The following is a 27,218-nucleotide window of genomic DNA, read 5'->3' as shown; positions in this document are numbered from 1 at the left end:
ACCTTGTATGCTATCTTGAGAATATCATCCCTATTTTTGTGTCACATAGGAAACTTCCAGCTCTCTAACTCTGAGTGAGACAGCATTCTCAAACTGGTAATATGAACCTCATTTTGTGTATAACTAGTTCCAGCTAAATGTATTGGCAGACCCTTTGGCCTCCCATGAGGTATAGATCCACAAGCATATAATTTGACCCATATAGAGTTTTTCCTATATAGCTTAGCTTCTTCTGATATTTTCTATTCTATGGAATAATAGACCCGAATTTTGGTGCATACTATATATAGACTTTACTATATCCATGTATTTTCGCTCTCCTGTTGTTCACACATTATATAATGGAATTCAATGTATATGGAATTTTGCATTAATTATTCGTTTGTTTATGCCTAGTGATGACCCTGAGAAAGACCGTCCTAAAGGTCGAAACGTTGGTCTGCTTTTTTATTATTATTTTGGGCTTACGCCCTGTTTTGTGAAACAAGGGGTACATGTAAATAAAATTTTAAAACTTTTTCAAGCATATTACTGGTGTGCCGAAGTTTTCTTGATACAGTATAATAATCAGCCTAGATTGAATGGATCCAGCCGGTCAGCTGGTGGAGCAGATGTGGAATCTGCTAGCATGTTTCAGGATTTGGTTGTTACTGAGGGGCATCATACCCAAGCCCTGGCTCAGTTAAGTACTGAAGCGCCCTCTCTTGGGTTAGCTCCCATACCCCATGTACAGGACCTTGTGGTTGGTGCCAGAAGATTCAGTGAGCCTAAAGTTCCATTGCCAGATTTTTTTTTTCTGGGGAACGCAAGAAATTTCTTAATTTTCGTGAGAATTGCAAGTTATATTTTCAGCTTAGACCCATGTCATCAGGGGACGGGAGGTCTCAGGTGGGGCTGGTTATCTCCCTACTTAGGGGGATCCCCAGACATGGGCCTTTACTCTGGAGGATGATTCCCTGGCCAGTAACTACATTGAAGAATTTTTTGGGGCACTGGGACTCATTTATGATGAACCAGATAGAGCCGCTATTGCTGAATCTAACCTCAGAGCACTTGTTCAGGGTAACCTCCTATGAGGAGTTGCCCACTTACTAAAGACTATGATACTTTTCCAGCAATGTACCACCGTTTTTGTCAATATTATTATTGTGTTTTATTAGTGATTCACTTGTTATGTTTTATATAGTTCTGCTAACTTGTCAGTATGTGCACTAGATTCACTTGTAAAATGTCCAGCATTCCACTAATCTGTATCTCAGGATATCTGTATCTCAGGAGTATCTAACCATTGTTCCAACAGCCAATAATCTCGTTATGTGTGTGTAGACTGTAGACACAGTGGAGCCGTCACCACAGGGGGTCTTACATGCAGTCTCAGATGAAGGCTTCTAGAATATTCTTCATTGTTTTTAGCTAAGAGTAAATGCTTAAGGGGGAGGGTGATCACTTCTGACCTGGATGGGGACTGATCCCAGCGAAAGAAAGGACAGAGATGTTTTAGTCAGAGTTGTGTGGAAGGATTGAAGGAAGAGGATGGAGACCGTGGACTTGGAAGGATGGATAAACATGTTACCATTATGGATTATGTAGTTTGGATTTAAACTTTCTTAAAAGGACTGCTGCTACAGGATACCTGTGCTTTCATCGTTTTATCGGCCGTCTAGAGGATCATGGACTGTGGCTACAGACTATACTGGCTGGAGATACGAAATCTGTGGGCCAACCAAAAGTTGGGAGACAGTGAGTATGGCCTTATACAAAGCCAGTGGAACTACTGAACCTCGATTGGGAACTTTAGGATTGAGAGACCTGTATTTTGGCCATTTACCTGGAATTGCTTTATTACCATGGCTGTGATCAATAAAATATTGTTGCATCGTTAGCCTGCCTAGGTGATTACTTACAACCCACAACCTCAGATCTTTACAAGTATTGGCAGCGGTGGGATCACCTATCTCTGGACAGCATACCAGGGAAAGTTACTGAGAGGTGACTTGGCAGAAGAGATGACAGACTCCATCTACAAGAGGCTCAAGAAGGAGGAGCTGAGAGCCCTTTGCTCTGAGAGAGAACTAGAGGGGTTGCCGGAGGACAGTCGGGCGACCCTAATGCAACGCATGGACGATTGGGACCAGGAACAACCACATGAGAAGGTCAGTTCAAACGTGAATGAGGGACAGCAGCCCAGGGCTGTCATCCAGATGGTGGATGATCGACCGACTGAGTTGAGGCGGATGCTGGACGTGCTAGGAGATCGGGCTACGGAGATAGAGCGGGCGGCAGTGTTAAGCAAATATCTGGGTGTGCATATAGCAGTACCCCAACCTGCCCCATTGCAGAGGACAGTGGATAACAGGAGAGAGGAGCCCGCATCTTTAAGGTACCGGGATATACCACAGTTCAATGAGGACACCTCGGATATTGATGAACATCTCCAGTTCTTTGAGAACCTCTGTATGCTGCATGAGGTGTCAGTCAGTGACTGGCCCAGATTTTTGAGCGTTGGCCTGACCAGAAAAGCAAGAGAAGCTTTTAAAAACTTGTCTTCTGGGGATCAGAGATGTTACTCTACCATTCGAAGCACATTACTAGAGAGGTATGCGGTCACGCCAGTAACCTACCAGAGGAAGTTTCGGGAGACTGACAAGCTGGCAGCACACACACATCGGGAGTTTGCCAACACACTACGTACGGCATGCACTCGGTGGCTAGAAGGACTGAGGGCTCAGGAAGCAGAACATGTAATGTACATAATCATGCTGGAACAATTTATGTCCAAACTCCCAGGTGATTTAAAAGAATGGGTGGCAGATAGAAAACCACTCAGCCGGGATGAGGCTGCAAGATTGGCTGATTATTGGTCTGTTAATCGACCAGGGCAACGTGGAAGTACAGCCCCAGTGAGTCGGGAACAGGAGCTTACAGGGAGGCCATTTAAACCCATGGACTGTCCAGAGGAGGAACGTCAGGGAGTTCAGACTTCACAAAGAGGGGGAGGTTGCCCAAGCCCCCAAGTACGGCCTGTGTTGGGACGAGGAGAGCTTAACTGCCATAACTGTGGACGCATGGGACACTTTGCCAGGGAATGTCAGAAACGTTCTTGGCCACATCATTAGCGTCCCCAACCTGTGAACACTGTGCTGCAATGGGGCTGGAATGCTGAGGGAGAGAGGATCCCTCTACCCCGACCGGAAGAAGAAGAGGCATATGTGGTACAAGGAGAAGTGTCCTGGACTAGATAGGACACCTCAGAGTCTATTAACCAGCAACTGCAGCCGGTCTGGGTAGAGGGCGTGGAAGCTGTGGGGCTCCGTGACTCTGGAGCCTCAGTCACATTGATAAAAGACCATTTAGTACCGGACCAATGTATTGTCCCTGGCAGCCGTATGTTAGTCAATATAGCCGGAGGAGAAACTTTGAACATTCGGAGGGCCCGACTACATTTAGACTGGGGTCACATTCATGGAATGGTGGCTGGAGGAGTAGTGCGGCAACTACCAGTAGAGGTGTTGCTGGGAAACAATCTGGGAGCAGGACTGGTGTGCCACTGGGCCAATGTCGTAACTGGAAGCCAAGGAGCGGTTCACACTGCATCAGCCGATAGGGAAAGGAGCAATATCAACATGTCAGCGGTGAGTGATACACAAAATGCAGTGACTGTCACAATGAAGGAATGTAATCTGGGGGAGGTAAATTACATCAGGGAGGAGGCCCAGGGACTTCGGGACACTGGATCTACCATCACCCTGGTCAGCCCAGATACTGTTCCCCCAGAGCTCCCATTACCAGGCCGCCAAGTGACCATCCCCCTAACTGGGTGTCAGCACTCTGGGGTTGGTCGCAATGGCTACAAGTCTGGTTCTCATTGGGCACGTGGGTACTTTCCCAGGACAAACCAGGGATCAGGGGGGATATGGAGGACCCCTCGGAAAGGACAGACCCCTGATCCAGCGAACTAAATACAGAGTCCTTGTCTCAGGGCTTCCCCCATCGGGAAGTTGGCAAAATCTGAAAGACCATGTGAGAGAAGCTGGAGATGTTTATTACACTGACGTATACCAGGGTGGAATGGGGACTGTGGAGTTTATTCGCAAGGACAACATGGAATATTCTTTGAGGAAACTGGATGATACAAAGTTTCGTTCTCATAAAGGCGAGACCTTTTACATTCGTGTCCATGCTGAAAAAGTGGGGGAGGTATGTAAGGAATTACCCAATTATTAAAGACTATGATACTTTTCCACCGTTTTTGTCAATATTATTATTGTGTTTTATTAGTGATTCACTTGTTATGTTTTATATAGTTCTGCTAACTTGTCAGTATGTGCACTAGATTCACTTGTAAAATGTCCAGCATTCCACTAATCAGTATCTCAGGATATCTGTATCTCAGGAGTATCTAACCATTGTTCCAACAGCCAATAATCTCGTTATGTGTGTGTAGACTGTAGACACAGTGGAGCCGTCACCACAGGGGGTCTTACATGCAGTCTCAGATGAAGGCTTCTAGAATATTCTTCATTGTTTTTAGCAAACAGTGAATGTTTAAGGGGGGGGGGGTGATCACTTCTGACCTGGGAGGGGACTGATCCCAACGAAAGAAAGGACAGAGATGTTTTAGTCAGAGTTGTGTGGAAGGATTGAAGGAAGAGGATGGAGACCGTGGACTTGGAAGGATGGATGGATAAACATGTTACCATTATGGATTATGTCGTTTGGATTTAAACTTTCTTAAAAGGACTGTTGCTACAGGATACCTGTGCTTTCATAGTTTTATCGGCCGTCTAGAGGATCATGGACTGTGGCTACAGACTATACTGGCTGGAGATACGAAATCTGTGGGCCAACCAAAAGTTGGGAGACAGTGAGTATGGCCTTATACAAAGCCAGTGGAACTACTGAACCCAGGTTGGGAACTTGAGGACTGAGAGAACTGTATTTTGGCCATTTACCTGGAATTGCTTTATTACCATGGCTGTCATCAATAAAATAATGTTGCATCGTTAACCTGCCTAGGTGATTACTTACAACCCACAACCTCAGATCTTTACACCTCCTGACGGAGAATTATTGTTCTCAATTCAGACAGTGGTCTGTTGAGGCGGGGTGGAATGATGCAGCCTTATGGAGCATGTTCCTGGATGGACTGGTGGATTCTGTAAAGGACATATTGGTGCACCTCTCATCGCCTCAAAGTCTGGAGGTCGCCATCTGTGGCCTTGCGTCTGGATGGAAGGAGACAAGATTGGTTATGGAACAAAGCCTCTGGTAAAAGAATAGTGCTGTCTCAGGAACTACCTGTTACAACTCACCTGTTAGTTTTTTTTTAGTTTGCTGGTCACATGACCAGTTTTGCCTATTTAATCCGGCTCCGCCCTCCTGGCATTGCTGGACTTCATTTGTATTTACTACTGTTGAGCTAGCTGGGTGCTCTGTTGCCGTTCTCTGTTAGTTTTGCTAGGTCTTCTGACCTCTTTACTTTTTGTTGTGTGTTTGTGTTTGACTGCTACGATTTCTGCTAGGAGGTGTCCAACTTATCCCAGTCCCTAATTCTTGTAGGGATTCCTCCCTCACATCTATAGGTCTTCGTACAGACTAGCCGAGGACTTTAGCGGGTCTGATCGCAGGATCAGGTTCCCCGTTACATCGTAGGGATCTAGTTTAGTTCTATTGTAGGGACAGATCTCCTGTCTTTCCTTAGTCTCTGTAGCAGATCATAACAGTAAGTCCAGCCTTAAAAAAAAAAAAAAAATAAATAAATAAATTTCTCTGGGGAAAGACCTCCTGTTTTCCATCATGATCTCGGTGCAAGATTTGGCTCAACGCTTGCAGGGACTCTCTCTGGAGGTGACCAAGCTCCAACAACACGTGAGTAGCTGTTCTGGAGCGCATTTTGTGGAACCAAAGGTACGTCTGCCTGATCTATTTTTTGGCGAACAACAAGATTTTTTTTCTTTTAAAAATGCTTGTTTATTGTATTTTCGTTTGAGACCCGGATCCTCTGGTGATGAATCACAGCGCATAGGGTTCATAATGTCACTTTTGCGCAAAGATCCTCAGGGATGGGCCTTCTCTCTCCAACCTAGTGATTCGTGCTTTAGTTCAGTGGATAGTTTTTTTTCTGCTTTGGGTTTGTTGTACGATGATACTGATCGTGTCTCATCTGCTGAGTCTGAATTAAGACGTTTGAGGCAGGGATCAGGTAATGTGGAAAAATATTGTTCTCACTTCCGTCGGTGGTCTGCCCAGGTGGGGTGGAACGATTCAGCTTTGAAAAGCTTGTTTCTTGCAGGGCTAGGTGAAAGGGTTAAGGATTTACTGATTGCTTATCCCACACCTGGAAACTTGCAGGAGGCAATGCAATTAGCTATACGGGTGGACAGGAGACTGCGTGCAAGGGTTAATGAGAGCAAATCCTCTGCTATGTCAGCTTCGAGTCCTGAGAGGTTCAGTGCTGACAATGGTGAGCCGATGGAAATTGGGGCGATGACACCCCGCTCTCAGGAAAAAGACCGCCGACTTTCTGAAGGCTTGTGTTTCTATTGCGGAAATTCTGGTCATTTTATTAAGAACTGTGTGCTTCGTATGAAGAAAGAAAAAAAAATGGTCAGTCATGCCCGTATTGCCTGTTTAAATTCTAAGGGAGTATTCCTATCTGCCACTACTGCTGCTCAGGATGAATTAATTGAATTTCGGGTATTTGTGGATTGTGGATCTACTCTGAATGTGATTGATGGGGGATTCTTGGAAAAACTTAGATTAGAACCTAAAACTTTGTCATCCCCTATTGCTGTGGTTTCTGTCGATGGCTCTCCCTTGAAGAGTGTTACTCACAAGGTCTGTGAATTTCTCCTCACTATTAATGGTATTCATCAAGAGAATTTGGATTTGGTGGTATTGGATAATTTGCCTTCTCCAGTAATATTGGGGTTACCCTGGTTAAAATTGCACAATCCTGTACTGGATTGGTCTACCAATGAAATTAAGTCCTGGAGCCCTAAGTGTTATGACAAGTGTTGTAACGGACGTATTGCTGCTGTGGATAAAGGGGAATTGCCTGTACCTATTCAGGATTTTTGGAGAGTTTTTTCTGAGGAGGAGTCGCAGGTTTTGCCTCCCCATAGAGACTATGATTGTACCATTGAATTTGTCCCTGGAGCGACTCTTCCTGAAAGTCGTTTATTTAATCTTACTATTCCTGAGATAAAGGCTTTGGAGGAATACATACAGACAAGCTTGGCCGCCGGTCACATTAGGCCTTCCAAGTCTCCTGTGGCTGTTGGATTTTTTTTTGTAAAAAAAAAGGACGGCGGTTTACGTCCTTGTCTGGACTTTCGTGAGATTAATAAAATTACTGTACGCAATCCTTACCCACTGCCATTGATTCCTGATTTGTTTAACCAGTTAGTGGGGGCCAAGTGGTTCTCTAAAATTGATCTCCGGGGGGCATACAATTTGTTGCGCATGAAGGAGGGTGATGAATGGAAGACTGCTTTTAACACTCCTGTGGGTCATTTTGAGAATCTGGTGATGACTTTTGGTCTTACCAATGCTCCAGCATTTTTTCAGAATCTTATTAATGACATCCTTAGACCTTTAATCGGCAAAAATGTGGTTGTGTATTTGGGTGACATTCTATTTATTCGCCGGATCTGGAGTCTCATTGGCGGAGCGTACGTGAGGTATTACAGTTATTAATGGACAATTCGCTTTTTGCTAAGCTGGAGAAATGTGAGTTCGCTGTACAGAGAATTAGTTTTTTGGGCTACATTATCTCCAGTGAAGGTTTTGAGATGGACCCGGTTAAAGTTCAAGCTGTGCAGGAATGGCCTAGGCCTATTGGTTTGAAATCGATACAGAGGTTTTTGGGTTTCGCCAATTATTACAGAAAATTCATAAAAAATGTTTCTATTATTGTCAAACCGCTGACCGATCTCACCAGGAAAGGTGCTAATGCGGTTCAGTGGACTTCTGAGGCCATTGAAGCTTTTGTGTTTTTAAAGGAGAGGTTCACCTCTGCTCCCATCCTTATGCAGCCTGATGTGACTAAGCCGTTTTTGGTTGAGGTTGATGCTTCTTCGGTGGGGGTCGGTGCGGTGTTGTCTCAGGAAAACAAGGATGGAGTACATCCCTGTGCCTTTTTTTCAAAAAAATTTTCTGAGACTGAACTTAATTACGATATTGGTAATCGGGAATTGCTGGCGATTAAACTCGCATTTGAACACTGGCGTCATCTCTTGGAAGGTGCTGAATTTCCCGTTCAGGTTTTCACTGATCATAAAAATCTGATATATCTTGATGCTGCCAAGCGCCTGAATGCCCGTCAGGCTAGGTGGGCACTTTTTTTCTCGCGGTTTAATTTTTCCGTTACTTACATCCCGGGTACCAAGAATGCTAAAGCGGATGCTTTGTCTCGCAGCTTTTCTCCCATGGTCGGTGTTGAGGAGGAAGAGGAGACCATTTTACAAGAAGGTGTTGTGATTTCTGCTTTGGACTCCGTTTTGGAGGATGAGATTCTTAAAGCACAGGAGAATGCCCCATCTAACACTCCCCATGGGAGGTTGTTTGTGCCTAGGACCTTTAGGAGAGATTTGTTTGTTGAGTGTCATGAGTCTCGGTTGGCAGGTCATCCAGGAATTTCTGAGACCAAGAGACTTGTGGGTCGCAGTTTTTGGTGGCCTGGATGGCAGAAGGAAGTCATTAAGTGGGTGCGCCAATGTACTGTGTGTTGCTTTGCCCTCTGGAGGTTCCTAGTGCACCTTGGACACATGTGGCTATGGACTTTATTACTGATCTTCCTCCCTCTGAAGGTTTCACGGTCATCTGGGTGGTCGTGGACCGTTTTAGCAAGATGTGTCACTTGGTTCCCTTCATCAAACTGCCTTGTGCTAAGACACTCGCTAAGGCCTTTGTCAGGGAAATTGTCAGACTACATGGTGTTCCTACTGACATTGTTTCTGATAGGGGACCTCAGTTCGTGGCTCGTTTTTGGCGTGCCTTTTGTGACAGGTTGGGAGTTCATTTGTCGTTTTCATCCGGATATCATCCTGAGTCTAATGGCCAGACAGAAAGGAAGAACCAGGATGTTGAGCAGTTCTTGCGTTGTTTTGTGGCAGACAATCAAGAGGGGTGGTCTGAGTTTCTGCCACTTGCTGAATTTGCTCTTAACAACCATACATCCTCTTCTGCTGGGTGTTCGCCTTTTTTTTGTTCTGGGAGACATCCGTCTTTTGGGTCATTCTCCAAATTGGTTTCGGTTGTGCCTGAGGAGGAGAGTTTTTCCGGTGATTTGGAGAGAGTTTGGACGGATGTGCGTGGTAATCTTCAGGAGGCTAACAAAAAATCTAAGAGGTACTTTGATAGGAAACGGCAAGAGGTTTTGTTTTCTGTTGGTGACATGGTTTGGTTGTCCTCTAAGAATCTGCGGTTGAGGATTCCTTCTAAAGAATTGGGTCCCAAGTTCGTAGGGCCTTTTAAGGTGCTTCAGATAGTTAACCAATCTGCTGTTAGGCTGGAGGTTCCTACGTCCTGGAGGATTAATCCGGTGTTTCATGTTTCTCTGTTGAAAAAAGCTGATGTGTCGGATGGTGACGCCTCTGCCACTGTTCCTCCGGTGGTAGAGGACGGGGAATATGAAATTTCCCGCATCCTAAATTCTAGACGGTATAGAGGGAGTTTGCAGTATCTCGTCGCTTGGAAGGGTTTCGGACCTGAGGATAACTCATGGGTGAGGGCGGATGATGTTTCTGCTTCCAGACTTGTCCGAGCGTTTCACAGGAGGTTTCCTGGTAAGCCTGGGCCTAGGGGATCCGGAGGATCCTCTTAGAAGAGGGGGTACTGTTACAACTCTCCTGTTAGTTTTTTTTAGTTTGCTGGTCACATGACCATTTTTGCCTATTTAATCCGGCTCCGCCCTCCTGGCATTGCTGGACTTCATTGTATTTACTACTGTTGAGCTAGCTTGGTGCTCTGTTGCCGTTCTCTGTTAGTTTTGCTAGGTCTTCTGACCTCTTTACTTTTTGTTGTGTGTTTGTCTTTGACTGCTACTATTTCTGCTAGGAGGTGTCCAACTTATCCCAGTCCCTAGTTCTTGTAGGGATTCCTCCCTCACATGTATAGGTCTTCGTACAGACTAGCCGAGGACTTTAGCGGGTCTGATCGCAGGATCAGGTTCCCCGTTACATCGTAGGGATCTAGTTTAGTTCTATTGTAGGGACAGATCTCCTGTCTTTCCTTAGTCTCTGTAGCAGATCATAACACTACCTTCATCTCTCGGGGAGGAGCCGATGCAACTGGCAAAGGTGGCCCCCTCACATGAGCAAATATGACGCTGCTGGGAATGGAGATTGTGCCTCCTCTGCGGGTTGGCTAAACATCTGGTGCGAAACTGCCCTCGTCTGGAGCATCTAGGAAACAATCGCGCCTACTTGGATCAGGAGCCTCCCAATTAGGCACACAGGTACCCCTGTTTAAAAAAGTGTTTTTTTCCCATTATTTTGGCTTATTGATGGAGGGAGGCTAAATGTCGTGCTTTTGCCGACTGCGGGGAAAAAGTAAATTTTTTGGATATCTCCATGGCTAAGACTTTGGAGATTCCTCTCAGGGCTTTGCAACCAGTCATTAAACTTACCTCACTGGATAACACCCTTCTTTCTCGGTGTGTAGAAGATTGTACTGATTGTACAGTATCCCTGTGAGTGGGGTACCTCCACGAGGAAGAGATAACATTCTTGGTCAGCTCCTGTGATACTGGGTCTTCCTTGTCTCAGAAAACATAATCCCATAATTGACTGGGTTACTGGGGATGTCATTGGGTGGTGGGAGGAGTGTAGGGGCAAATGTTTTCATGAGATTCCTCACATTAAGTGCTCTACCACCCAAACCCCTTGGTATTTGGGGGAGTTTCCAGAGGTATTCTCTGAAAAGGGGAGCTCGGTTTTGCCTCCCTATTGGCCCTATGATTGTGAGATGCAGCAGGTGACTGATGTCTTATTACCCAAGGGTAGAATCTTTAATCTGTCTGAACCTGAGTGGGTAGCTATGAGGGACTATGTCAGAGAGGACATATTTAGGGGCGTTCATCCACCCTTCTAAATCGCCTGTGGCAGCTGGGTTCTTTTTTTGTGGCTAAACAAGATGGAAGTTTGAAACCATGCATTGATTACTGGGATTACTTAATAAGATTACGTTAAAAAACAGTACCCTCTTCCTCTTATCCCTGACTTGTTTAACCAACTCATTGGGGCCAAGATCTTTACCAAACTGGATCTTAAGGGGGCCTATAATCTTGCTAACATCAATTCAGGAGATGAGTGGAAGACCGCTTTTAGCACTCCCAAGGGGCATTATGAATAGTTGGTTATGTCATTCGGTCTCTGAAATGCCCCTGCAGTATTTCAGGCTTTGGTTAATGACATCTTTAGAGATATTCTGGGGAGTTATTGTCTATATTGATGATATTCGTATTTTCTCTAAGCATGTGTCGTCCCATAGAGATCATGTTTGTATTGTCCTCAATAGACTCAAGGATAATTTTTTATATGTATGTCTGCCCAAATGCTCTTTTGACGTGGAGGAGCTTGGATTTCTTTGGGTAATTTTATTTCTCCACTGGTTTCCGTATGGACCCTGCTAATGTACAGGCCATACGGGACTGGATGCAACCCAAGAACCTCAAGGCTCTTCAACTTTTTTTGGGGTTTTGCCAACTTCTACAGAAGGTTCATTGTGATGGTGTGATATGGTATGTGGGGATCATTATGTGTATATTTATATTTTACTGATTTTCATAGTGTTCTCTTGTTGCTCTGTGTCCCTCTAATGTTCTCTTGTTGCTCTGTGTCCCTCTAATGTTGACTTCTCTTGTAGGATGAGTTGATATTTGGTAATTGATGAATAGCTGTTATTTATCATCTGATATCAGCTCCCACAGCTTATTGTACTGTTATCTGTGCACAGGGTCAGTGAATAATGCTGTTTGCTAATATATTAATGACATATTGAACCAGCTTGTTGATTTTGTAAAGCAATGGAAGATGCACAATGCAAATTGATAAAATGCTCAAACATTGTGCTCCTGTGACCCCCCCATGACCTAATGAATGAGGAGAGGGACTTTTAAATATCAGCCAGGAGAGACACGGGGGAGATGCTGTGTGGGACGATGACGTGAGGACAGTATGTCAGGGAGAATGGGAGAAACCTGGATGACTTTGGAAATACTGCTGGAGGAATATATACGGAGAAGCACATGGACTATTTTATCCTCTGCTGGATTGTTGGACTCTCATCTCCCAGGACATTTATCCCGTTACCGGACTGCATTTGTATTTCTGGACAATATTATCCTCTGTGTGGTGGATTGTTTATGGACCTTTTGGTTTTGCCTATAATAAAGGTCTTGGGATTGTTCACTATACTCTTGCTCTGTTGTTTGTATGATACCAGAGAAGGACCCTGTGACATTCATCTTGGGATTTTTCCAAAAAATTGTGAAACCCCTTATGGACCTTACTCGCAAGGCCGATGTAGGGTATTTTCTAGCTTCAATGAGGCGTTTGCCTCTGCCCCGGTTCTGGTCCAGCCGGACCTCAATAGACCATTTGTGGTGGAGGTGGATGCGTCTGAGGTCGGTGTGGGGCTGGTATTGTCCCAGGGATCTGCTTCTCTCACTCACCTTTGGCCTTGTGCTTTTTTTCTAAGAAATGTAATCTCAATTCCTCGTTATATTTCGGTATCTGTGAGATCTGATCTCGATTCCTCGTTATATTTCAGTACTTGTGAGATCTGATCTCAATTCCTTGTTATATTTCGGTATCTGTGAGATCTGATCTTGATTCCTTGTTATATTTCGGTATCTGTGAGATCTGATCTCGATTCCTTGTTATATTTCGGTATCTGTGAGATCTGATCTCGATTCCTCGTTATATTTCAGTATCTGTGAGATCTGATCTCGATTCCTCGTTATATTTCAGTATCTGTGAGATCTGATCTCGATTCCTCGTTATATTTCAGTATCTGTGAGATCTGATCTCGATTCCTCGTTATATTTCGGTATCTGTGAGATCTGATCTCGATTCCTCGTTATATTTCGGTATCTGTGAGATCTGATCTCGATTCCTCGTTATATTTCGGTATCTGTGAGATCTGATCTCGATTCCTCGTTATATTTCAGTATCTGTGAGATCTGATCTCGATTCCTCGTTATATTTCAGTACTTGTGAGATCTGATCTCGATTCCTTGTTATATTTCGGTATCTGTGAGATCTGATCTCGATTCCTTGTTATATTTCAGTATTTGTGAGATCTGATCTGAATTTTTTGATAGTTTGGGATCTATGAGATCTGATCTGAATTCATTATACACTGCTAAAAAAAAAAAATGGAACACTAAATCCCACATCCTAGAGATCACCGAATGAAATCTCTATTCATTACATAGTGGAGCGTTGAGAACAATAAAACATAAAAATCATCAATGTCAATAAAAATGAATCTCCCATGGAGGCCTGGATATGGAATGATGCTCAAAATCAGAGTGGAAAAACCCACTACAGGCCGATCCAACTTCAGTGGAAATGCCTCTGTGGCACCCCAGGGGTCTGGTTTCCACAGTAACAGCAATGTTATGTCTGAGAGCAGGTGGGAGGTCTCTTGGTCAGGGATCCTGTGCATGCCACACCTCCTGCCCAGTCCTGGGAGGGGAAGAACTTCCCCTATATAAACCTAGGGCTGAGGCAGGGTTAGTGAGTAGAGAAGAAGTAGAGACAGAGAAGAGAAGCAGATCTAGGAAAAGAACATCAGGAACTCTGTGGGAGCAGTACTATAAGGAGTCAGGGGCTGGCAGCTGCAGAGCTCGCCCTGACTGAGAAGCTATCACCGGACCCGGAGTCCGAGGCTGTGGGGACTAATCTTTACCCAGCAGCAGAAACCGCCCGGCAGGGGATTTCATGTCCTCTGGCCAAGAAACCCGAAGGCACGGTCACACGCGTGGGACCAGCACCGCCGTCGTGGAGCGGACGCCACTAGAAGGCCCCGAGTCACCGGCCATACGGGTGAGCACCACACGGTACACTTAGGGACGTGGGCTACTTATACCCGCCTCTAGCAAGGTAGCCAGAAGAGTACAGTCAGTTTGGGAGGCCTACAACTCCGCCTGGCCAGGGGAGATCCCATCTGCTCAAGGACTGACCAGGCCCCGATCGCTAGCCAGTACTCCGGGAGGGTCTATCTTTATCACCAGTAAAGACCCTGAATTACACCGCATCGTCTCTGAGTGATTCCTGCTACCCCCATCATCCACGTCGGCTGCCCTGAGGCCATACCCCTCCCGTTGGGGGTGATACTATCACGCTGCACAATCCTACCACCAGCCTCAGCGGTCTGCCCTGCAGCGGCAGCTCCTTCGCTGCATTCAACGGGTGGCGTAGTCGTCCAACATCTACCGCTAATACATCGCCGCTCAGTTTGACTCCCTGGGCACGGACCGGGTCACCGCCACGAGACTACAACCCTCAACAGATCCGGCTCCGGGTAAGCTCCCGTGCGCGCGATGCCGCGCGACGAAGGCCCAGGGGTGCGTCAGCTTTTGGCGTAGTCGGCAGGATTTCGTGCCCGCAACCACCGGGTACTGCGTGCCTGAAAAAGACTGTTCAAACTTACCAGTGGTGAAGATTCCCGCCATCCGGCGCCATCTTCTGCCTTCTTCCCGCCATCCGCGAAGTTTTCCCGCCATCCGGCGCCATCTTCTCCCTTCTTCCCGCCATCCGTGGAGTTTTCCCGCTGTTGGACGCCATCTTGAAGACGCCGCGCGGGAAGAAGAGGGGCGTGGACTCCGAAAGCGCGCGAAAACTGAAGCCCCGCCTCACGTCCGGACGTTGCGTAAGGTCCTGGAAGGAGCCCAGCAGACGCCGACGTCACAGGAGCGCGACGGAAGGTCCTCAACCCTGACGATCCACTGCGGAGCCGCGGCCTACGGAAGAGTATCATCGCAAGGTAGGCCACGGTCCACTAGGGGGGAGGAAGATGTCGGATACGGAGGAGAGCTTCACTGCCTCAACCCCCGCCAGCGCCACCGCTGCTGCAGTCATGCCTTTCACCATGCCCTATATCCCGGGAGCGGCCTGGCTACCCCAGTACTCAGGGGAGTCACATACCCTGCATGACTTTAGAGAAAAGCTGGATAGCCTCTTCCAGGTGTATCCCCTCACAGAAGAGCAAAAAGTGAGCATCCTGGTGGCCCAATTAACCGGGGCAGCCCAAAGAGAGGTAAAGTCCTGGCCACCTGGGTGAAGGACTGTTGCAGGGATACTAACCCGGCTGAGGGACACCTTTGATACCCGCACCTCAGCCGAGATCAAGCTTAGATTCTACGGGTGCAAGCAGCGAGCACACGAGAGTATAAGGGACTATGCCCTGAACCTACAAGAGGCCCTGAGAGCCATTAAGCAGACCGACCCTGACGGCGTGGGAGACGAGGACAGGCTGTTGACTGAACAATTTATAGAGGGTTTATATTGCAATGCCCACCGAACCCAGTTGCGGGCAATGGCCTTACAGGACCCTCATCTGGGATTTGCACAGTTCAAGGACAGAGCCATCCGGGTGCTCCGAGAACCGGCACCAGGTGGCGTTGTGACCCACAGACGCCCCACTACCACTTACCACCAGGAGGCGGCACCCTTGTCGGCAGGGCCTGTGGGAGCTGATGCGCAGGCTTTGAACAATGACCCGGCTCCAGACCTGCACCATCAGGTCCAAGAGCTAGCTAAAAGCGTTGCCGCGCTAACCCGAACTGTGCAGTCTTTACAGGTTTCCACTCCAGGGAAGATCCAGCTGGCATCCGGACCGGAGGACATCCCGTGGCGTCGACCAAGGAGGACCCCACCGGCCAGAGGAAGACCCAGCGACCAATACAACGAGGACGGACAACCCATCTGCCGCCGCTGCAATCAACCCGGACATATGGCAAGGTACTGTCCTTTAAACTGGCACAACCTGGGGTAGAGGGCCAAACCCCAGGAAAAAGATCATCAGGCCCATCGAACTGGCGCGACAAATATGTGGGAGGACGTCCAGTCTTGCCTGTGGTACTGGATGGCATCCCCATGAGTGCCCTACTGGACACCGGGTCACAGGTTACCACTATCCCGTACGTGCTCTTCAAGCAGTACTGGAATGACTCGGATATCACCCGCTACCCTGACGACGACTTGAGTATCATCGCCAGCAATGGTCAGCCCGTGCCACAGATTGGATTTAAAGAGGTGACCATTAAAATTGGTAGAGTTGAATTGGCGGCACAGGGACTGATCATTGTAGACATTGACAAGCACGAGAGTCACCCAAAGATAACTCTAGGAACTAATGTAATTGAAAATTGTCTTGCAGAGGTGATTTTCCTTCTACAGCAGGTTGCCAAGAACGCCAGCTCCGGCCAGCAGCGAGTGCTCCAGAAAGAGATCCGGGCACTGATGCGACGGCAACAGATAGAACTCTCCGGTGGTGAGATTGGTAGCGTAAGAATGTGTGACCCTTTTCCTATTGCCATGCCCCCAAAAAGTGAAATGATGATTTGGTGCCGGGCAGCTATTGGTCTGAGAGGTAGAGATTACCAGGCAATGGTAGAACCAGTTTACTCAGACAGTAGGCCCACCATTTTGACAGCACGGGGGGTGGTCAATGTACGCCATGGGAGGGTGCCCGTTCGCATAATAAATATCGGAAAGAGGGAAGTGTACCTGCCCCGGTATGCCACGCTAGCCAAATTGTATACCATCAATCAAAATTCCATACAGTCCGTAGAACCCTTGCCTCCATCTTCCCCGGAGGAAAGTAACGGCTCTAAGGAAACAATGGAGGACTGGTGTCAGCAACTACATTTGGGTACTGACTCCACTCCCTCACACCAGAGACAGGGAGTCTATCGGGTGGTTCAAGAGTACGAGAGAGTGTTTAGTAAACACCCGTTAGACTTCGGGCGAGTCAAGGGGGTAGAACACCACATCCCCACGGGAGACCATCTTCCCATAAAAGAGAGGTATCGACCCGTACCCCCTGCACACTACCAACACGCCAAGGGGATGCTTAGGGACATGAAGGAGGCTGGGGTGATCAGGGATAGCTGTAGCCCCTGGGCAGCTCCACTAGTCTTAGTCAAAAAGAAAGACAACACCATGAGGATGTGTGTAGATTACCGGAAAATCAACCGTATCACACACAAGGATGCGTACCCCTTACCAAGGATAGAGGAGTCTTTGGCTGCTTTAAGATCTGCTAACTTCTTCTCTACCTTGGATCTCACTAGCGGGTACTGGCAGGTTCCTGTAGCAGAGGCGGACCGGGAGAAGACCGCATTCACCACCCCGATGGGACTTAGCGAGTTTACCTGCATGCCGTTCGGACTCTGTAACGCACCAGGAACCTTTCAATGATTAATGGAGTGCTGTCTGGGCCACAGAAACTTCGAGACGGTCCTGTTGTACCTGGACGATGTCATCGTATATTCCAAGACTTATGAGGACCACCTGAAACACCTGGCGGAAGTGTTCGAAGCTCTGGCAAACTACGGCCTAAAGGTAAAACCCTCCAAGTGTCACCTCCTAAAACCAAAGGTGCAGTACCTGGGACACGTGGTGAGCGCTGACGGAGTGGCTCCCGACCCTGATAAGATCACCGCAATTAAGGAATGGCCAAGTCCCTCCAGTGTAAAGGAAGTGCGGCAGTTCCTCGGGTTGGTAGGCTATTACCGCAGATTCATCCCCGGTTTCACCAAAAAGGCAGCTCCTATGCAGGACCTCCTGATAGGCCAGTCCCGGAAGGCCAAGAACCAGAAGCCGCCCTTCAAATGGGAGAAGTTAGAAGAAGAGTCCTTCCGCCAGCTGAAGATGGCCCTCACGGGGGATGAAATCCTGGCGTACCCTGATTACAGTCAGCCCTTTATCCTCTACACCGACGCAAGTAACATCGGGCTAGGAGCTGTACTGTCCCAGATCCAGCAGGGGAAAGAACGAGTAATCGCTTACGCCAGTCGAAAACTGCGACCCACCGAAAGAAACCCTGAGAATTACAGCTCATTTAAGCTAGAGTTCCTGGCAGTGGTGTGGGCAGTCACCGAACGCTTTAAGCACTACCTCGCTTCTTCCCGGTTCACCGTGTACACGGATAACAACCCGTTGACACACCTGGACACGGCAAGACTCGGTGCCCTAGAGCAGAGATGGATGGCCCGTCTGTCCAACTACGAGTTCACAATCAAATACCGGGCAGGACGCTCCAATACCAACGCGGACGCCCTGTCCAGGATGCCAAACCTACCGGACGTAGGAGAAGATCCAGAGGGATTGGAAGAAGTCGAACTCCCCGCGTTCCACCGTCATGGGACTATCCAGTATTCCCATCGGGTAAGGAGTAAGCAAGCCGCTACGTTTAACCCCTTGCCTCACTACAACTGGGAGGAAACGCAAGACAGTGACCCTGCCGTCCGACTGGTGAAGGAGATGCTGACTCGGCCAGAGGCTCGCCTTGACCCAGACGCTCCGGAGGAAGCCAAACAACTGTGGGCTGAGAAGAGTCGACTGTTCCTTTACAAGGGAAAGTTGTGCCGCAAAATGGTTAACTCCCGGACGCATGAACTAATCTGGCAAGTAGTGGTGCCAAGAAAAGACGCAGCTATGGTGATGGAGGCATACCACGACGGAGCTGGGCATTTCGGATGGAAGAAGCTGGAGTTCCTGCTGCGCGGGCGGTTCCACTGGGTAGGCATGAGGGGAACCATCGAGAGGTGGTGCAGAGACTGTGGCCCGTGCAACCTAAGAAGGAAGGACCGTGCCAGCCAGAAGACCCCCCTTCAGTCCATCGTCACCAAGCAGCCGTTGGAACTGGTAGCCTTGGATCATGTAAAACTGACCCCAAGCAGAAGTGGCTACGTCTACGCGTTAACCATTGTGGATCATTACTCCCGGTTCTTGGTTGTCGTCCCCGTTAAGGACTTAACAGCTCAAACAGCAGCTAGAGCCTTCCAGCAGCACTTCTGCCGTCCTCACGGGTACCCGGACCAAGTGCTGACGGACCAGGGACCTGCCTTTGAAGCGGAGGTCTTCCAGGAATTCTGCAATCTGTATGGCTGCCGGAAGATAAGGACGACACCCTATCATCCGCAAACTAATGGACTTTGTGAGAAAATGAACCAGGTGGTAATGGATCTTCTGAAAACGTTGCCCCTGGAAGAACGCAGTCTGTGGCCTGAGAAGCTGCCCGACCTGGTGGACCTATATAACTACATCCCTGTAGGTTCCACCAACTGTACCCCGGCTTACCTAATGAGGGCAAGGCCTGGTAAGCTACCTGTTGACCTGGAGATGGGAGTCCTGACACCCGAGGACACTTCACCGGAAGCAGACTGGGACACAGAGAGGCAGCAGCAGTACCGGAAAGTACAGGAGAGCGTGGAGCGAAGTCTCTGTCTCGCTAGGGAAAGACAAGAGAAAAATTACAACCAGTATGCTCCCGCTGTTCCCCTGGTACCCGGAGAGCAGGTCTTGAAGAGGAAGAGACGGCTCCACAAGTTGGACGACCAGTGGGAGAAGGACCCGTACACCGTACTGCCCTCAAGCCACGACAACCCAAAGGTTTGTACCATCAGTAAAGACGGAGGGGAAACCACAGCCATTGTATCCCGGGATCACCTGAAGAAGTGTCCCGAACAGCTACGGAACCCAGAAGGAGAGCAAGAAGACCCTTGACCCGTAGAGGAAAGGGAAGATATGGTTAGTACTGTGCTCGGAGACTTCCCTCGATCCTGGACTCAAGTCAATGGTGCAGTTGTGGTACCCGTCCTCACGTTCCTCCAACTAGCATCCCAAGTGCCTACGGAGCAACAGGTAGAGCTGGAAGAGCAGCCGGTCCAGGAGGCAGCAGACTCCACACAAGCAGAACAGGAGGATCAACCCTCTGCTCATAGTGAGTCTGCCGTACCCCTAGTGAGCCAAAGAGCCCGTAGACAGCTGCCCAGTTTACCCTTGACAGCTCCTACACCCTGTAGTTCAGGGCCAGACAGTCAACTCCGTAGGTCCACTAGGGCCACTAGAGGCCAGTTACCCGCACGTTGGAGGATTTGAAGTGTTTAAATTGTTTTATTTGTGGTCACCTGTCTGTTACTTGTAAATAATTATGTGTTTCTAGTTATTTTTAGGAGTCCTTGGTGGATTTACCGGGAATCCTTGTATAATTGGTTGGAGCGTAACCCAGGAATGGACTAAAGACTGTTAAGGACTCGGGGCAGGACAGACCCCTACCTGGTTACGTCTCCCTGTTTTGGTGAAATGGACACCTTGCTTTTCTTCAAAACTGCACCCGGTTGCGGACACGCCGTAACCATCTTATTGTGTTTTTCTTATTGTATTATTATTGTTTATACCTTGTTATGTTTAGTCCCGGAGTACTAAATTTCACTAGGGGGGAATGTGGCACCCCAGGGGTCTGGTTTCCACAGTAACAGCAATGTTATGTCTGAGAGCAGGTGGGAGGTCTCTTGGTCAGGGATCCTATGCATGACACACCTCCTGCCCAGTCCTGGGAGGGGAAGAACTTCCCCTATATAAACCTAGGGCTGAGGCAGGGTTAGTGAGTAGAGAAGAAGTAGAGACAGAGAAGAGAAGCAGATCTAGGAAAAGAACATCAGAAGCTCTGTGGGAGCAGTGCTATAAGGAGTCAGGGGCTGGCAGCTGCAGAGCTCGCCCTGACTGAGAAGCTATCACCGGACCCGGAGTCCGAGGCTGTGGGGACTAATCTTTACCCAGCAGCAGAAACCGCCCGGCAGGGGATTTCAGGTCCTCTGGCCAAGAAACCTGAAGGCACGGTCACACGCGTGGGACCAGCACCGCCGTCGTGAAGCGGACGCCACTAGAAGGCCCCGAGTCACCGGCCATACGGGTGAGCACCACACGGTACACTCAGGGACGTGGGCTACTTATACCCGCCTCTAGCAAGGTAGCCAGAAGAGTACAGTCAGTTTGGGATGCCTACAACTCCGCCTGGCCAGGGGAGATCCCATCTGCTCAAGGACTGACCAGGCCCCGATCGCTAGCCAGTACTCCGGGAGGGTCTATCTTTATCACCAGTAAAGACCCTGAATTACACCGCATCGTCTCTGAGTGATTCCTGCTACCCCCATCATCCACGTCGGATGCCCTGAGGCCATACCCCTCCCGTTGGGGGTGATACTATCACGCTGCACAATCCTACCACCGGCCTCAGCGGTCTGCCCTGCAGCGGCAGCTCCTTCGCTGCATTCAACGGGTGGCGTAGTCGTCCAACATCTACCGCTAATACATCGCCGCTCAGTTTGACTCCCTGGGCACAGACCAGGTCACCGCCACGAGACTACAACCCTCAACAGATCCGGCTCCGGGTAAGCTCCCGTGGGCGCGATGCCGCGCGACGAAGGCCTAGGGGTGCGTCACCTCAAGACAAGGAAATGAGGCTGAGTATTGTGTGTGGCCTCCACGTACCTGTATGACCTCCCTACAACGCCTGGGCATACTCCTGATGAGGCTGAGTATTGTGTGTGGCCTCCACATGCCTGTATGACCTCCCTACAACGCCTGGGCATGCTCCTGATGAGGCTGAGTATTGTGTGTGGCCTCCACGTGCCTTTATGACCTCCCTACAACGCCTGGGCATGCTCCTGATGAGGCTGAGTATTGTGTGTGGCCTCCACGTGCCTGTATGACCTCCCTACAACGCTTGGGCATGCTCCTGATGAGGCTGAGTATTGTGTGTGGCCTCCACGTGCCTGTATGACCTCCCTACAATGCCTGGGCATGCTCCTGATGAGGCTGAGTATTGTGTGTGACCTCCACGTGCCTGTATGACCTCCCTACAACGCCTGTGCATGCTCCTGATGAGGCTGAGTATTGTGTGTGGCCTCCACGTGCCTGTATGACCTCCCTACAACGCCTGGGCATGCTCCTGATGAGGCTGAGTATTGTGTGTGGCCTCCACGTGCCTGTATGACCTCCCTACAACGCCTGGGCATGCTCCTGATGAGGCTGAGTATTGTGTGTGGCCTCCACGTGCCTGTATGACCTCCCTACAACGCCTGGGCATGCTCCTGATGAGGCTGAGTATTGTGTGTGGCCTCCACGTGCCTGTATGACCTCCCTACAACGCCTGGGCATGCTCCTGATGAGGCTGAGTATTGTGTGTGGCCTCCACGTGCCTGTATGACCTCCCTACAACGCCTGGGCATGCTCCTGATGAGGCTGAGTATTGTGTGTGGCCTCCACGTGCCTGTATGACCCCCCTACAACGCCTGGGCATGCTCCTGATGAGGCTGAGTATTGTGTGTGGCCTCCACGTGCCTGTATGACCTCCCTACAACGACTGGGCGTGCTCCTGATGAGGCTGAGTATTGTGTGTGGCCTCCACGTGCCTGTATGACCTCCCTACAACGCCTGGGCATGCTCCTGATGAGGCTGAGTATTGTGTGTGGCCTCCACGTGCCTGTATGACCTCCCTACAACGCCTGGGCATGCTTCTGATGAGGCTGAGTATTGTGTGTGGCCTCCACATGCCTGTATGACCTCCCTACATCGCCTGGGCATGCTCCTGATGAGGCTGAGTATTGTGTGTGGCCTCCACGTGCCTGTAAGACCTCCCTACAACGCCTGGGCATGCTCCTGATAAGGCTGAGTATTGTGTGTGGCCTCCACGTGCCTGTATGACCTCCCTACAACGACTGGGCGTGCTCCTGATGAGGCTGAGTATTGTGTGTGGCCTCCACGTGCCTGTATGACCTCCCTACAACGCCTGGGCATGCTCCTGATGAGGCTGAGTATTGTGTGTGGCCTCCACGTGCCTGTATGACCTCCCTACAACGCCTGGGCATGCTTCTGATGAGGCTGAGTATTGTGTGTGGCCTCCACATGCCTGTATGACCTCCCTACATCGCCTGGGCATGCTCCTGATGAGGCTGAGTATTGTGTGTGGCCTCCACGTGCCTGTAAGACCTCCCTACAACGCCTGGGCATGCTCCTGATGAGGCTGAGTATTGTGTGTGGCCTCCACGTGCCTGTATGACCTCTCTACAATGACTGGGCATGCTCCTGATGAGGCTGAGTATTGTGTGTGGCCTCCACGTGCCTGTATGACCTCCCTACATCGCCTGGGCATGCTTCTGATGAGGCTGAGTATTGTGTGTGGCCTCCACGTGCCTGTATGACCTCCCTACAACGCCTGGGCATGCTTCTGATGAGGCTGAGTATTGTGTGTGGCCTCCACATGCCTGTATGACCTCCCTACAACGCCTGGGCATGCTCCTGATGAGGCTGAGTATTGTGTGTGGCCTCCACGTGCCTTTATGACCTCCCTACAACGCCTGGGCATGCTCCTGATGAGGCTGAGTATTGTGTGTGGCCTCCACGTGCCTGTATGACCTCCCTACAACGCCTGGGCATGCTCCTGATGAGGCTGAGTATTGTGTGTGGCCTCCACGTGCCTGTATTACCTCCCTATAACGCCTGGATATGCTCCTGATGAGGCCGAGTATTGTGTGTGACCTCCACGTGCCTGTATGACCTCCCTACAACGCCTGGGCATGCTTCTGATGAGGCCGAGTATTGTGTGTGGCCTCCACATGCCTGTATGACCTCCCTACAACGCCTGGGCATGCTCCTCATGAGGCTGAGTATTGTGTGTGGCCTCCATGTGCCTGTATGACCTCCCTACAACGCCTGGGCATGCTCCTGATGAGGCTGAGTATTGTGTGTGGCCTCCATGTGCCTGTATGACCTCCCTACAACGCCTGGACATGCTCCTGATGAGGCTGAGTATTGTGTGTGGCCTCGACTTGCCTGTATGACCTCCCTACAATGCCTGGGCATGCTCCTGATGAGGCTGAGTATTGTGTGTGGCCTTCACGTGCCTGTATGACCTCCCTACAACGCCTGGGCATGCTCCTGATGAGGCTGAGTATTGTGTGTGGCCTCGACGTGCCTGTATGACCTCCCTACAACGCCTGGGCATGCTCCTGATGAGGCTGAGTATTGTGTGTGGCCTCCACGTGCCTGTATGACCTCCCTACAACGCCTGGGCATGCTCCTGATGAGACTGAGTATTGTGTGTGTCCTCCACTTGTCTGTATGACCTCCCTACAACGCCTGGGCATGCTCCTGATGAGGCTGAGTATTGTGTGTGGCCTCCACGTGCCTGTATGACCTCCCTACAACGCCTGGGCATGCTCCTGATGAGGCTGAGTATTGTGTGTGGCCTCCACGAGCCTATATGACCTCCCTACAACGCCTGGGCATGCTCCTGATGAGGCTGGGTATTGTGTGTGGCCTCCACGTGCCTGTATGACCTCCCTACAACGCCTGGGCATGCTCCTGATGAGGCTGAGTATTGTGTGTGGCCTCCACGTGCCTGTATGACCTCCCTACAACGCCTGGGCATGCTCCTGATGAGGCTGAGTATTGTGTGTGGCCTCCACGTGCCTGTATGACCTCCCTACAACGCCTGGGCATGCTCCTGATGAGGCTGAGTATTGTGTGTGGCCTCCACGTGCCTGTATGACCTCCCTACAATGCCTGGGCATGCTCCTGATGAGGCTGAGCATTGTGTGTGGCCTCCACGTGCCTGTATGACCTCCCTACAACGCCTGGGCATGCTCCTGATGAGGCTGGGTATTGTGTGTGGCCTCCACGTGCCTGTATGACCTCCCTACAACGCCTGGGCATACTCCTGATGAGGTTGAGTATTGTGTGTGGCCTCCACGTGCCTGTATGACCTCCCTACAACGCCTGGGCATGCTCCTGATGAGGCTGAGTATTGTGTGTGGCCTCCACGTGCCTGTATGACCTCCCTACAACGCCTGGGCATGCTCCTGATGAGGCTGAGTATTGTGTGTGGCCTCCACGTGCCTGTATGTGACGCGCCCCTGGGCCTGTGTCGCGCTGCGTTGCGCACGCGGGAGCTTACCCGGAGCCGGATCTCTTGAGGGTTGTAGTCTCGTGGCGGTGACCCGGTCCGTGCCCAGGGAGTCAAACTGAGCGGCGATGTAACAGCGGTAGATGCAGGACGACTACGCCACCCGTTGAATGCAGCTATGGAGCTGCCGCTGCAGGACAGTCCGCTGAGGCCGGTGGATGGATGGTGCAGCGTAGATGGTATAACCCCCAACGGGAGGGGTATGGCCTCAGGGCAGCAGATGTGGATGATGGGGGTAGCAGGAACCACTCAGAGACGGTGCGGTGTAATTCAGGGTCTTTACTGGTAACAATGATAGACCCTCCCGGAGTACTTGCTAGTGAACGGGGCCTGGTCAGTCCTTGAGCAGATGGGATCTCCCCTGGCCAGGCGGAGTTGTAGGCCTCCCAAACTGACTGTACTCTTCTGGCTACCTTGCTAGAAGCGGATATAAGTAGCCCACGTCCCTGAGTGTACCGTGTGGTGCTCACCCGTATGGCTGGTGACTCGGGGCCTTCTAATGGCTTCCGCTCCACGATGGCGGTGCTGGTCCCACGCGTGTGACCGTGCCTTCGGGTTTCTGGGCCTGAGGACCTGAAATCCCCTGCCGGTCGGCTTCTGCTGCTGGGTAAGAGTTAGTCCCCACAGCCTCGGACGCCGGGTCCGGTAAGAAAGCTTCTCAGTCAGGGAGAGCTCTGCAGCTGCCAGCCCCTGACTCGTAGTAATATTGCTCCCACTGAGCTTCTGCTCTTTCTTCCTATGCTGCTTCTCTGTCTCTACTCTGCTTGACTGACTAACCCTGCCTCAGCCCAGGGTTTATACAGGGGAAGTTCTTCCCCTCCCAAGACTGGGCAGGAGGTGTGGCATGCACAGGATCCCTGACCAAAGGACCTCCCACCTGCTCTCAGACATAACATTACATTACTGTGGAAAACCAGACCCCTGGGGTGCCACATTCCCCCCTAGTGAAATTTAGTACTCCGGGACTAAACATATTTTAGAAAAACATAACAAGATATAACAACAATAACAGTACAATAAGAAGAAACACATAAAGGTGGTCACGGCATGTCCGTAACCGGGTGCAGTCTTTGAAGAAAAGTAAGGTGTCCATTTCACCAAAACAGGGAGACGTAACCAGGTAGGGGTTTGTCCTGCCCCGAGTCCTTAACAGTCTTTAGTCCATCCTGGGTTACGCTCCAACTAGGTACAAGGGTTTCCCGGTAAATCCACCAAGGACTCCTACAAATAACTAGAAACACAAAATTATACACAAGCAACAATACACAGGTAAACATAAATAAAACAATTTATACACTTCAAATCCTCCAACGTGCGGGTAACTGGCCTCTAGTGGCCCTAGTGGACCTACGGAGCTGACTGCCTAGCCCTGAACTACAGGGTGTAGGAGCTGTCAAGGGTAAACTGGGCAGCTGTCTACCGGCTCTTTGGCTCACTAGGGATATGGCAGGCTCACTGCAAGCAGAGGGTTGATCCTCCTGGTCTGCGGGTGTGGGGTCTTCTGCCTCCTGGACCGGCTGTTCTTCCAGTTCTACCTGTTGCTCCGTAGGTGCTTGGGATGCTGGTTGGAGGAAGGTGAGTACGGGTACCACAACTGCACCATTGACTTGAGTCCAAGACCGAGGGAAGTCCCCGAGCACAGTACTAACCATATCTTCCCTTTCCTCTACGGGTCGATGGTCTTCTTGTTCCTCTTCAGGGTTCCTCAGTTGTTCGGGACACTTCTTCAGGTGGTCCCGGGATACAATAGCTGTGGTTTCCCCTCCGTCTTTACTGATGGTACAAACCTTCGGGTTCTCGTGGCTTGAGGGCAGTACGGTGTACGGGTCCTTTTCCCACTGGTCGTCCAACTTGTGGAGCCGTCTCTTCCTCTTCAAGACCTGCTCTCCGGGTACCAGGGGAACAGCGGGAGCATACTGGTTGTAAGTTTTCTCTCGTCTTTCCCTAGCCTGACAGAGACTTCGCTCCACGCTCTCCTGTACTCTCCGGTACTGCTGCTGCCTCTCGGTGTCCCAGTCTGTTTCTGGTGAAGTGTCCTCGGGTGTCAGGACTCCCATTTCCAGGTCAACAGGTAACTTACCAGGTCTTGCCCTCATTAGGTAAGCCGGGGTACAGTTGGTGGAACCTACCGGGATGTGGTTGTATAGGTCCACCAGATCGGGCAGCTTCTCAGGCCACAGACTGCGTTCTTCCAGGGGCAACGTTTTCAGAAGATCCATTACCACCTGGTTCAT

The 27,218-nt window shown here is 49.9% G+C and overlaps 1 protein-coding gene across 1 annotated transcript in view; it reads left to right on the top strand.

The window, feature by feature from the left end:
- The window catches only part of CRYAA (crystallin alpha A), a 57,020-nt gene that overhangs the window by 261 nt on the left and 29,541 nt on the right, over window positions 1-27,218 (top strand). The gene's annotated exons all lie outside the window — the stretch shown is intronic.

Source organism: Phyllobates terribilis, unplaced genomic scaffold, assembly GCF_046119375.1.
Source record: "Phyllobates terribilis strain yellow unplaced genomic scaffold, ASM4611937v1 Scaffold_2__4_contigs__length_985480577, whole genome shotgun sequence".
NCBI lineage: Eukaryota > Metazoa > Chordata > Amphibia > Anura > Dendrobatidae > Phyllobates > Phyllobates terribilis.
The sequence above is the reverse complement of the archived record's forward strand: the minus strand, read 5'-3'. Positions and strand labels throughout refer to the sequence as shown.